At 45.2% G+C, this 13,745-nt stretch overlaps 1 protein-coding gene and 1 long non-coding RNA gene across 3 annotated transcripts in view; one reads left to right on the forward strand and one right to left on the reverse strand.

Moving 5' to 3' along the window:
* PTPRR (protein tyrosine phosphatase receptor type R) overlaps positions 1–13,745 on the reverse strand; it is a 222,929-nt gene that overhangs the window by 191,351 nt on the left and 17,833 nt on the right. The window lies entirely within an intron of this gene.
* LOC142826563 (uncharacterized) lies at positions 746–11,172 on the forward strand. The gene is made up of 3 exons (XR_012900773.2): positions 746–896; positions 9,249–9,892; positions 10,699–11,172. It is a non-coding gene; the product is annotated as an uncharacterized LOC142826563 (long non-coding RNA).

Below are 13,745 nucleotides of genomic sequence, written 5' to 3' on the forward strand. Positions count from 1 at the left end.
CACTCACACGCCCCTCTTAGCAGTGTCACACAGGAAGTTTGTGGTAGAGCAGAAAACTGAACCTTTGTACACCACCTCTCCCCACAAGCCAGTCATGCCCTTCAGCCCAGCCACTCATACTCCCTCTCCTCTCCCCCCAGAGGACAGCTATGGGCCCTCTCCCCCAGTCCTAACACTCACACTAGCTATTTCCACTAGCCCAGCCACTAATCTCCCACCTAGCCCAGACACTGACACTTCCTACCCCTATCCCCAAAGTCCAGCTACGTACCCTTCCCAGCCCAGACACTCTCAGACCCCATCCATCCAGAGCAAACAGATGCAAAGAGGGAGAAACAGCCTAATGCTGGATACTGGGCTTATAAGGCATTTCCTGCATGCTGCCACCCCCTTACTTCAGGTTGTATGTGCAATTACTAAGAACCCTTCAGTTCCCTCCCATTCCTACTTCCCCTGGCCTTCTCTTTCATTTGTGACCCAAACTCTATGAGGTCCAGTGACCCCTACTGGCAGCCATCATCTCTGCAGCCTGTTTCTATGGGGCACAGGAACTCCTCTGTGTACCCCTGAGACAGGGCAAAGCAGCCCCACCCTAAAGTTGCAGGGCCTAGCCAGCGTTACCTGGCTGCAGAGGCCCTTCCCCGCGACCCTACTAGGCATGCCTGGACTGCAGCTCAGCAATAAAAGCCTGGGGAAGGGCTCAGTCTAGGCTGGCAGTCAGAGGAGAAGGACCTACAAAGGTACCTCCTGATCAACCACAACCAGAGATCCCAAGCGAAGCCAGCAGGGATGCCAAGGAGAGGGAAGGCACCGCCGAGATCACCCGCTGTGGAGATGCCACCCCAGAGAAGGCAGTCGGCTGGACAAGTACCAGGGAAGTGCCCCCCAGGGACCAGGTAGGAAGTGGCCCAGAGCAGGAGCCACCTCTCCCGCCCTGTGAACCTCGGTGCGTTTTGGCAGGACTCCCCTGCCGAGGGAGTGGCATGCTGTCCTGCCACTCACAGGGCCCTGGGCCAGGACCCGGTGGAGTAGGGTGGGCCCGGGTCACCCTACTAGGGGTAAAGCCCCATTATAACCCTGACCTGCCAGAGGGCCTAGCTTTAAAGGGCCATACTGGACTGCGCATAGTGCCGTGAGCCAGAGGGCCTGGCCTTATAGGACTATATTGAATTGTGCACATTGGGTCTGTGCTCCTTGGGACAGGGTCTCCTGCTGTCTGCCGGCGGGAGCAGGAGGGAGCACCCCCATGACAACCCCACATTAATTTCTACAAAATTCTGTATTATGAAGTGGCACAGAATTCTCCCAGCAGTCAATATGGGCTGAAATCAGTGGGACATTTGCCTGTATAAGCAATTCAGAATTGTAAAGCACATTGGATACTGAGGTACAAAACATGCAGCATAAATGTATTCTTTTGAGTGGGAAAATACACAAAAAATCATTCCTCAACCCACCATAGAAGCATGGTTTTTTCCCTGAGAGCCTGTCATTCAGTAGAGAAGTTGGGTCTGTAGTAGTGCAGTAGCCCTTCTTTTTGTGGACAGATGGCGCATAGGAAGAATTAAAACAGATAAATTTGGGGTTCTGTTACACTTCCATTAGTCTCATTAAGCTATTTTGGGCTTGATTCTACTGGTGGCACCCAAACTTCTGTCCCTACTAGCCAAAAGCCACCCAAATCCTACTAATTAGAATCTAATCCTGAATAGACAGGTACACGCATCAGAGGATTCAGAGCTGCCACATGGATCTATCCATACAGCACATTATACATGTACATATTGACATACAACTACTACGTATGAGGAGAGACCATATGATAAATTGTAAAACCGTGTGATAAATTATGGGCTATGCACTTTTGACTGTCAGCTGTCCCCAATATACTAATCCTTCTCTCCAAGATGTCTCTTACCATTCCAAATCCCCAAACAGCTTCAAACAGCAGCCATTTTATTTAAAATAACCCATCAGGAAAATGTTTCATCCTTCTCTCCCCAAACATTTAACCTTGCCCAGCTTTCAAGAAAGGCAAGATTCAGTTTAGGATCATTAACTGGTTTAAAACTTAAAATTTCAAACTTTAAAGTATGTTATCTTATATTCCCCAGGCCTAGGAACAAAAGCTTTTACTACCAGTAAAGGGAGATTCCCAGTGGGACCTCGCATTCACTTCTAGCCCTGAAAGGACCTGAGATAATGCATTTTGAATGTTTTTACATCTGTGAGTCTAGAAAAAGATATTCCCGGTCATTTTCAGAAATATTTTAAAATTAGCTTTAATTGTTTCTCTTTCTGAGCCAAGAGAATTTTGAACCAATTTAATGTAGTTCTCTCAAACATTCCTAAATTGTTTTTTCTGGAACAAATATGGCACTCCTCTGTATATATCATACCACTTTTGAATAATGCAGCCACCCAAAATCCATACCTATAAAACCTCTGTACCATATCTCAACAGTATGTAAAATACACACACCTATTAATTGAGTTACCCTTTTGAAGTTTCAGGTTTTCTATGGCTGTGGGCGTCTTAGTTTATTGCACAGAGCCTGCCACTTTCTTACTAACAAGCCAGAAGCTGGAGAAATGAAGACAGTAAGATATTCATTTTGCAAGAAGCAACACACTGGAACTTGACTGAGTTTTATATATTCTATAAATTCAAAGGAAATATTAAGTATTTTTCTAGGTAAATTAGATGGGTTGCAATTTAACTTTAATTTCTTAATTTTGTTTCCAATTGTGTGTGTATTCTGATAAAAGATTAATTGCACCTTGTTACTTGAGAAATTTTGTGTCTCTGATCTTCACATCCTTCCTTTTTCTTTAACTCAGTATTCTCAATTCCTCACATCATCTTCTCTCCCATTCTGCAGTAGTAGCACTCCCCTGGATCCCCATCTAAAGTCCAGTCAAGTTAACAGGAGACCTTTCATTAATTTCAATGGGCTTAAGACTGAAGCACTGTCCACTAGCACTAGATTCAAGCTATCCTCTCACCCTGGAACGTTCTCCCACTTACCTAAGGCCTCAGAAACAGACTCTTTATTTAGGTGCAGTGGCTGCAGTGTTGGATACTGGATGGAGTCTAATGCTAAGATCACACTGCTGTGTGACAGGATAGATTGTATGGGCCAATGACCAAAATCCAGAGATTTTCTGATTGATTTTCAGTCAGACTAAATCAGGCCCTACTCTAGCTTGAGATAAAGAAGTGAAAAAGATAAGGCTGGTCCAAAATTTTTCTACTGAAACTGTTTTGGAAAGAAAACTGGGATTTTAACTAAATGCAATGTTTTATGAACATGTCTGTTTTCTGCAGATAATTTCAGTTTTTCATTAAAAACCAAGTGCCCCAAGGGGAAAATAGATTTGGATATGTACTGTGGTGTCTTATGGGAATTATGGTTCAGTTTATTCATATTCCCACTCTCCTCTCTAAGGCTACCTCTAAACTTCAGGTTTAAATCAGAAAAAGATATGCAATTTGTGGTATGTATCTTCTTCTGATTTACTTTCAAAAGAGGCTTTTCTGAAATTTGGTGCATCTACACGGTGCCAAAATTTTGGAAAAAAGTGCTCTTTGGATACATCCCTTATGCCTCGTACAACGCGGTTTACAGGGATGGTGCAGGAGCGCTTCTGCTTTTTCAAAAATGTTTTTAAAAAGTGGATGCATTCCTTGGAAGCAGTGTTTCTTTTCCAGGATACCTCTGGTATCCTGGAAAAGCAATGCAGTCTAGATGTAGCCTAAGACAGGCTTTTCATCTGGATTATTTCTCTCATGGCAAAATGGCAGGGACTCTCCTCTATAGGTTGGGAGAATGAGGCTCCCAAACTAAACTTCCCATGCTGCACTATGGTAGTATCTGTCAATCAAAAACTTCAGTTTTACAAGAGTATTCTAGGTTGGAGATTTTTTTTTGATTGAAACAAAATATTTCAGGGGTCTAAAGTGCATTTTCTGAAGAGTTTGAATAAAGGCTCTAATATCTCACTGCATCTGAACAGCATCCACTGAGAACCAATTGCAGCTCCTTGACCTTTGGCTAACCAGCCCTGACCGAAGCTAAAGCAGTAAGAGGCCTTTGTGGACTGAAGTACCAAATTTTCCCTGTTGGCTTCTCTCCAAAGATGAAATCATCCAATTTTATTAAGATCATGGCCAATTTTGGCTCCAGATTAGTGATTTCTTAGGTTGTCATTTCAGGACTCATTAATGGACATATTTATGAAGTGAGGTGCTACTCATCTTGAACACATGTGACAGAAAGTGGTCCTTAACTGCCACTAACCTCAATGTACCACAGAAAGCCATTAATGGCTTCGTGTTTGTTATTATAAATACTGGAGGAGCAGGAAACACAGTTGAAGAGTCAAAGTATTTTTGCAGGAAATAGCAATTTAGAGAAAGAAAGAAAAGTTTAGTGTTAGTCAGCTTAGAAAAGAGAACTAACAGCGATATGAGAAGTCTATAAAATCAGGAACAGTGTGGAAACACTAAATAGAGAAGTATTATTTATCCTTGCCCAGGATTCAATAACCAGGGAAACACCCCATAAATTAGTAGGCAGTTGGTTTAATACAAACAGAGGAAGTGCTTTTTCACACAATGCACAACTAACTTGTGGAATTCATTGCTGCATGAGGTTGTGAAAGCCAAAAGTATAAATGTGTTTTTTTAAAAAAAGAACTGGACTAGTTCATGGAGGGTAAGTCTACCAATGGCTACCAGGCAAAATGGTTAAGGATGTAACCACATGCTTGACTTCCAGAAATAAGGAGTGGAAGTGAGGGATGGACCATTCCACAAATACCCTGCTCTGTACACTCCTCCTGAAACTCTGGTGTGAGCCACTGTCAGACAGGATATAGGGGAAGATAGCCCATGGTCTGATGACTGTTCTTATGTTCATTAGTTGCTGCTCTTCAGAATGCTGAAAAAGTAACTTCTGCGGATTCAGGAGTGCTCAGCCAGGTCACAGCTTTTCTCCTGTATGAATGCTCTACAAGCAGAGGTAAATCTTTCAGAAGCAATATGTAGCTTCTAGCATGAGCATCCTTCCTGGAAAAATCTAATGTATGACCAAGATCAACTAAATGGTTCCCCCTTTCTCTCTAGGCCATCCTCCTGCTCTGCCAACCAGACTCCTTACAAGTGCTTTTCTCTTCTTCTTTGGTTATTGTTCGCATAAGACTAGAGTGACAAATATGGTTGGGACCTGATTTAATACTCTCTTCTTTCCACTGAGCAATTCTTACTGATATTAGATTCCAGTATTTAGTCCATACTTTCCATGGCATAGTCAGAATTTAGATACAGTAAAAATTCATGAAAAATGTGTTTGGAAAATATGAAAATTATCATATTACTTAGAACATGAGCTCTTTAGAGCACAAATAATCTTTTGTTCTATATGGTGCCTAGCACATTTGTAAAGTGCCCTAGCATACTGGAATTCTTTCCCATGACTAGGCCTCTTAGGTGCTATGGTATGATACATATTGGCTACGTCTAGACTGGCATGATTTTCCGCAAATGCTTTTAACGGAAAAGTTTTCCATTAAAAGCATTTGCGGAAAAGAGCGTCTAGATTGTCATGGATACTTTTGTGCAAAAGCACTTTTTGCGGAAAAGCGTCTGTGCTAATCTAGATGCGCTTTTGCGCAAAAAAGCCCCGATCGCCATTTTCGCGATTGGTGCTTTTTTGCGCAAAACAAATCTGAGCTGTCTACACTGGCCCTTTGGCGCAAAAGGTTTTGCGCCAAAGGACTTTTGCCCAAATGGGAGCAGCATAATATTTCCGCAAGAAGCACTGATTTCTTACATGAGATCGTCAATGTTCTTGCGGAAATTCAAGCGGCCAGTGTAGATAGCTGGCAAGTTTTTCCGCAAAAGCAGCTGCTTTTGTGGAAAAACTTGCCAGTCTAGACACAGTCCTTATGAATTACAAAATCCATAATGATGAAAATAACTTCTCTCTGCTTGTAACAATGTATAAGGAAAGAAAATTGATCAGATTTGACTGTTCTACATAGGTGCAGCCCAAAGTAAAGGGAAGTATGGAACAGCACTGCTCCTTGAGAATCACTGCAAAGTATCCAGGAAGCAGAATGCCAAGTTGAACTCCTCCAGCATACCTGGAAAGCATCCCTGCAATTACAATGTTGTATAGACCTGCTCTTCCCACTGTACTGTTCCCATCATTACCTTCTATTCTTTAACAGCCTACTGCAGGGTTTCTTGCACATTTTTCTGAAGTAGCTGGTATTCATTATTGTCATCACCAAGTTATGTTAGTGTTTCCCAAATGATGTATCTCAACCCATGAGTGTGTTGCTGGAAGATTCTAGATGTCATGAGATGCTAGACATACAGACACCTCTCCTAATCTGGTGTGCAGTTGGGGCTCTAAGGAGAGAGCCTGCCTTGCTCTCCTCCCATGCAAGAAGCTCCTTTCCTGTAGGGCTGGGCCTGGCTCCCCACTTAGGATGTTGTAACCTGATGTATGGGGTCTCTGACACTCACTCAAATTTGGCCTGACTATCCCTTCATCGTGATGGAGGGATGTCCCGGCTAAACCTGACGGGCACTGCAATGAGAGATATCAAGTTGCAGTGCCCAGAACTAGGAGCCAGGCCTATCCCTGAAGGACAGGAGCTGCCACTGGATGGTGGCTTGCTTTCCAAACACCGCTACACCCTGGCAGCCTCCCATCCACACCAAGCTCTGCTTAGTGTTGTGGTCCTGGGGTGAGTGCACATATGTAAGAACAGATCACACACAAAGGATATGTCTAAACTTGCCCCCTAGTTCAGACTAGGGAGGCAAATGAAGCATACTGAAGTTGCTCTTGAAGGAGTAACAGTTAATTCGTGCAATGAGGAGTAATAGTTAATTCAAGGGAAGGGTTTTGGATTGGACTACCGTGTCTACACGCAGCAAGTTAAATCGGGTGACCTGCATTTTAAAATGGTGACCGGCCGTGAATATGCTAATCAAGCACGGGATATTTAAATCCTGTGCTTCAGTAGCAACTTCAGTATCCTTCTTTTGCCTCCCTAATCTGAACTAGGGGGCAATTGTAGACATACCCAAAAAGATTAAATGCAGACTGTGGTTCACGTGGGTGAAAAGTTTGGGAATCATTGGGTTACAGAATTAAATGGACTTTGGTCTGCCCCATATGGTTCCTTTGGACAAAACAATTCCTGATAATGGGGAATACAGTTCAGATCAGTCTTCGCAGCTTGCACCCCTCTGTGTATTATAGATGTTAGGTAAAACAATGGCTATTAGCCAGGGTGCGTAGGAATGGCATCCCTAGCCTCTGTTTCTCTGAAGGTGGGTGATAGGTGAGGGATCACATGAGGATTATCTGTTGTGATCCTTCCCTTTGGAGCATCTAGTATTGGCCACTGTTGGCAGACAGGATACTGGGTTAGATGGACCTTTGATCTGACCCAGTATGGCCGTTCTTATTTCCGTAAGGTGGAGAATCTGGCTTACAGTTGAGGAAATATTACCTTCAAGTTTCTTTTAAAATATTCATATTGTGAAATGAGTTATTAATCCTGGTCCAGTTCCCAAGAGTCCAAATTACAAATATCTTATGCTGCATTTAGCATTGGTACCTTTGCTGGTAATCACTAGAGAGGCCACGAGTGGAATAGGTAGAGGAGTTTGTACTCTATTCTGAGAAAGGGTCCCTTCAGATCAGGGCTGAGGCATACGGGGGGAACTTGCATTACCATTGGTATTTCAACAATCAAAACAAATTTGCATTTTCAGCCATAGGTAGTAGCCACTTGATAATTGGTCCTTCAGCCCTCATATACATTGCGGTTATCACAAGAAGTCTTTCATTCATCTCTGACCTTGTTGCTCCATTTGAAGCCATGCCACACAAGCCATAGCCACATGTATTAATAGCTCAAGAAGCATTTTGGCTATGGATTCTTTTTTCCTCTCAGAAAAACAAGTAAATCACTGATTTTGTAAAGCTTAAAAATAACAACTACTAGGAATGTGCGTCCTAAATACAAATATAAGATTTGCCTCTCCCTCTTTTATTTTTTTCTGCTCAAATTTTTTTTGAGTGATCAACATTTCTGGTAGAAAGATGCTTTATATAATCATGAAAGAACAGATGAAAACAAAGGCTGTCTGGAGACAACATGCCTCACATTTGTAATGTCTACTTAACAGTATGCCTTAAGTGTCAGCAAAACAACATGTCAGTCATGTCAGACTAAATCTCATTAGTATATCCCTAGCTGTACATTCACTAATGTTTATTTCAAGCAGCTAAAATAAAGAATTATTGCCAATAATTCCAGATATTTTTTTTTAAAACAGTGACACAAATGTATGGATTTGTGGTTAATGAAATGAAGATGCTTTGCAAAAGATATTTCTGAAGTAAATTAGACTGATCTTAAGAGGAAAAAAATCTGGATTCTGCTATACTAACCTGTGGATGAGGCAGTATGTAAGAAACTTCAACACTGGCTAAAAACAACTTCATCTGAAAAATGTGTCAGTATACATAACATTTTCCAAGGTATAAGGGTTGTAATTACACATCAAACAAATGTGCAACAAAGCAGAACACAAAGTAGTCAGAATGCACCCAATTTATGATTAAGTGTACCAATAGTATTTTGAAAATGAGGCTTTGCATCTTATCTTCTTCTGCATGATTGAAATGCTGTCTGATATGTTGAGAATGGAACCTGTTATGATGGCCCATTGATTTCAGTAGGTCTACTCAAATGAGTTAAGAGACAAAGCACTGGTCCCTAAGGCACTTAGTATTCTGACGTACTTAGACACAAAGTATTGATGTATTGATATTGTCTCTATTTGCCTTTTTTCCAGAAGGTGCCACATCAATTTGCTTTGTTTGACATTATTGTAGTATTCCAAGTGAAGAGTCAGTTAAATTCTACTCTGTGGGCATGTCTACACTGGGAAGTTATTTCAAAATAACTCGGCGAGCATCCACAAAACAAGCCCATTATTTTGAAGTTACTGTATTTCAAAATAATGGGTTTGTTATTTCGAAATAATACCTCCTTCTTGCCATGAGGAATAGCGCTTACTTTGAAATGATTTCAAAATAGTGTGGACACTCAACGGCTGTTATTTTGAAATAATTGGCCTCCAGAGGTCTCACAGCTGCTCTTGTGGCCAGTCTGGCCACACACCTGACAACTCCATTGCTCTCATTCCCTTGCAGACTTTAAAGCTGCAGGCAGAAGGTAAAAGGCCAGTGGCACAACGCGAGCCCTGCTAGCCCTGTGCCACACTGCAGCTTGTCTATGAGCCATGTCTGGCCCCAGCACACCCTCTGAGCTTCCCAGGGCTGCCAGCACTTCCACAGCCACTCAGAAGCCCCTGTCCGAGGGTGAAAGAGGACATCATCCTGGACTGGTGCAGATATCCTGGATTTCATCAAGTTCTGGGGCCAGGAGACAAACCTCCAGGATCTCTGCATCAGACAATGCAATGCCAATGTGTACAGAAGGGGAACAGCTGCACTCTGGACTAGGTGCATGTGAAAACTAAGAAGCTCCAGCAGGCCTACACCAAGGCCAGGGAGGAAAGTTTCCACTTTGGAGCAGCACCACAGACCTACCACTACTACAAGCAGCTGGATGCCATCGTGGAGGAGAGGGGGCATCACCTCCCCTCCTTTGTCGTTGACTCTGGACAGGACACGCCTGTCGTCAGCCTCCATGAGGATGAGGTTGTGGAGGAGGGGCAGGCCAGCCTGGACACCATGCCCACTAGCCAAAAGGTTGTCATCTTCCTGGTACTGGTCACTCCCTGCACCCTAGGATGTCTTACAGGGCTTGGATGAACCCAGAGAAGGCAGTTCAGGTGAGTTCTATCATTTTCCCTATACACACACGGGGGCGGGTGGCAAGGGCCACATGGCCCTCACTCAGCCTTCTTGGCCTGGGAATTGCACAGTGGCTTGTGCATGTGGGTACACATGGCGTGTCAGTCTGGAGCACTCCATGATGCTTTCACACAGGAACCCCTTGCTCCTTCTCACAAGGTTCCTGAACAGGCCTGCCTTACTCCAGACTCCGTGGTGGGACACCTTCCCACCACTAAGTAGGCTGGGGTTTTGGAAACGCACAGCAGTGCTGGGCTCATACCCACACTCTCAAGCAGCATCTGCTCCTGGTCAAGCACGCTATGTGGAGAACACTGACCCCCCCCTTACATGGAAACCTACTGGGGCAGGAAGAGGAGGGGACCCCAATACTACTCTCTCTGGAAAGCAGCTTCTCCTGCTCACACACTTCCCCCAACACCCTCTCTCCACTTCATCCAGTGGGCAGAGATAAAAGTTCTCTTGCTGTGGAACACCAGTACTGCTGGACCCAGCATGTGCAAGACACGGAAGGAAGCCAAGCCTCCCTATTTCCCCTCCTGCCCACAGGTTCCTGTCCTGACTGGCACCTTCCCATGCTTGTCCTTGGGACATGGGGATAGTGAGACTTCCCTGGGATGTTTGTGCCCCTGCAGGAAAGTTTCCACTGTCTAGGTAACAGATGGCTTGCTCAAAGCACATTGCCATCATCTGAACAGAGACGTTCAGTGTTGGCTCAGTGCTTAGGGCTAGGCTTCATGCACAGTGTCTCCTGGGAAGACTGCCCTAGTCACTTTCTTCACAGATGGGCCAGCTGCAGAATGGCATGTTTACCACCTCCCATGCCATCAACCCAACCCTGAGAGGACCTAGTGTAGGAACATCTTGATTTCCTCAGTTCCCCTCATCCAGAACTTCCATGAGGATCACCATGAACACTGGGCTGACTGCAAAATGAAGAGGACCACATGGGAGCAGCTGTCATGCCAACACAAGGCCACATACTCCTCCTTAACCTCAGCCATAAAGTGCATTGTTGCACTTTTGAAGCAATCCACCAGCTCCCCCATATCTGCCCCCCAACTTCCAGCAAAGCACCTACCCTCCCTCCTTGGCTTCTCCTCCTACCCTCCTCAGACTTCCAGGGCCTGCAAACACGTAGTGGTGGGGCCTCCTGGGCAGCCGAAGCCTCACAAGGTACCCAAGGAAGGTGCCAGTCCCAGCCCCATCCCCGAGCCTCTCTCCTGTTCCTCCCTTTTCCCCTCCCTCCACCCGCAGGTTTTTCCCCAGTCCCTCCCCTGATGTATATTCCCCAAATAAAAAATACCAGAGTTTTTTTTTCTAAACAAAAAAAGGCTTTTTTATTTGGTCTTCAGGGAAGATTGGAAGGGAGGATAGGAGGAGGGAGGGGTGGGAGATCAATGGTACACAGGGGCAATGCAGAGGCTCCTGATGGGAAGGCCTGAAGGAGAATGTCACAGGTGGCCTCGGCTGAAACTCTTCCTTAAGGTCTCCCCCTGGACATAGCCCCCCTGGTAGGTTCACCGAATGGAAGTAGTGCTTGGCTGCTCAAAATCCCTGACCAGCTGCTCTCACTCTGCCCCCCACCCTGGCAGGAAAGTCCATCCCCTGGTTTCTCAAAGGTTGTGGTGCACACAGCAAGCTGCCACCCCTTGGAGGATGTTCCAGTCATCGAGGTCCAGGTGGGTGAGGAGACTCTGGAACCTCTCCTTGAAGCAGCTAAAGGCACCCTCCACAACCATGCGGCACCTGCTCAGTCTGGTGTTGAAGGTCTCATTGATGGGGTCCTGGTTGCCCATGTAGGGCATTATAAGCCAGGGGAGCTGGGGTAGGCTGCATCGCCCAAGATGCACATGAGCATGTCCACCTCCTGAACCCTGATGGTGCAGTTAGAGAAAAATATGCCTGTGTGTGGAAGAGTCTTGGAAGACACGAGCATCATGTGTCTTCCCTGACCACCCAACATAAATGTCTGTGAAGTGGCCTTTGTGGTCCACAAAGGCCTACAGCATGATGGAAAAGTACCCCTTCTTATTTATATATTTGGAGGAACAGTGGTTGGGGGCCAGGGTGAGAATGTGGGGGCCATCAATGACCCTTCTACGGTTGGGGAAGCCCATGATGGTAAAGCCAGTGATGACGGGGTCAACATTGCTCAGGGAGATGACCTTGCACAGCAGGATGGTGTTGATGGCCTTGACAACCTATAGAAACATAGAATCATCAGGTCGCAAGAGACCTTGGGAGATCACCTATTGCAACCCCCTTCCCAAAGCAGGACCAACCCCAACTAAACCATCGCAGCCAGAGCTTTGTCATGTTGGGACTGAAAAACCTCTAGAGATGGAGATTCCACCACTTCCCTAGGGAACCCATTCCAGTGTTTCACCATCCTTCTAATAAAATAGTAAAAAAAAAAATTAAATCTGCATGAGCATGACCCCAATTGTCAATCTTCCCGTGCTGAACTGGTTTCTGATGGAGTGGTAGCTGTCCAGTGTGGTGAGCTTCCAAAGTGCATTGGCAGCACGCTTCTGGAGGGGGATAGTGGGTCTCATCCAGGTGTCCCATTGCCTGAGGACAGGGGTGAGCAACTCACAGAGCTCCAAGTAGGTGTCCTTCCACATGCAGAAATTCTAGAGCCACTGTTGGTCATCCCACTGCTGTAGGAAAATGTAGTCCCACCACTTGGAACTGGTCTCCCACCACCAGAAGCAGTGTTGAACGGTGTGCAGGGGAGGATGGAAGGGAATGTGGTACATGAACACCATGGCTTGTGTGAAGAGGTCCCCCAGTCTGTGCTGGTCATTGTCCTCCTGCAGCACCACGTGGGCAGTCTTCATGAACTGCACCATGAGGCACAGCAGGAGGCCCAAGAGCTGGTGACTTCTCTGCAGCAGCTCTGGCTGCATGATGAGAGTGCTGTGGCATCTGCAAGGGCAACCAGAGCATACAACATGGCTATGTCTACACTGGCAGGTTCTTGCACAAGAGCATGTTCACACTGCCATGTGCTTTTATGCAAGAGCATCCATGGCAGTGTGGACACTCTCTTGTGCAAGAAAGCCCTATGGCTAAAATGGCCATCAGAGCTTTCTTGCACAAGAAACCTCTGCCGCGCGTCCACACTGCCCTTTTGCACAAGAGCTCTTGTGCAAGAAGGCTTACACTTGTTAGAAAAGAGTGTAACTCTTGCGCAAGAAGCCCTGTCTTCCAATGCCGAACTCTAAATCTTCTTGTGCAAAAGTGGGCGGGCAGTGTGGACGCTCTGTGGGTTCTTGCACAGTGTAGACATAGGCATGTGTTTGCTGTCCCTTGAAGAGGTAGTCAGTGGAGAAGAGGAGTGTGAAATGTGCTGTAGAGAGGAGCCCCTTTAAGCACAAGTCTCAGCTAGCCTCATGAAGCAGCTACAGGAAGCGATTGCTCTCCTGATGCTTTAAATGTAATTCAGGCTCCAGTGAGTGTGGACGCACTATTTTGATGGTGCCTTGTAGTGTGGATGTGCTATTTTGAAATAGTTATTTCCGGGGTTATTATTTTGAAATAACTCCTGTGTTACACAAATCCATAGTAACACTAGAGAAATCAGTAATCGTTGTAATGGAAAGCAGAATTTGACCCTATGGAGTTCTGATCCAGCTAAGGTGGCTCTCAGAGATCACTATTTGTCATGAGTTCTTAGGGCACATAAACAGCTGGTCTTACCAAGTATTTGATTCAGAGTTGTATTGGAAGCCTGACAGAACAACTACATTGATTCACAGTATAAACTTCCTTCCATAAAAGATGGACATTGGCCCACTGCCACAGCATTTATGCATGATTGTCTTT

The sequence above is a fragment of the Pelodiscus sinensis genome, chromosome 1 (assembly GCF_052426305.1).
Source record: "Pelodiscus sinensis isolate ZL-2025 chromosome 1, ASM5242630v1, whole genome shotgun sequence".
NCBI classification, from domain to species: domain Eukaryota; kingdom Metazoa; phylum Chordata; order Testudines; family Trionychidae; genus Pelodiscus; species Pelodiscus sinensis.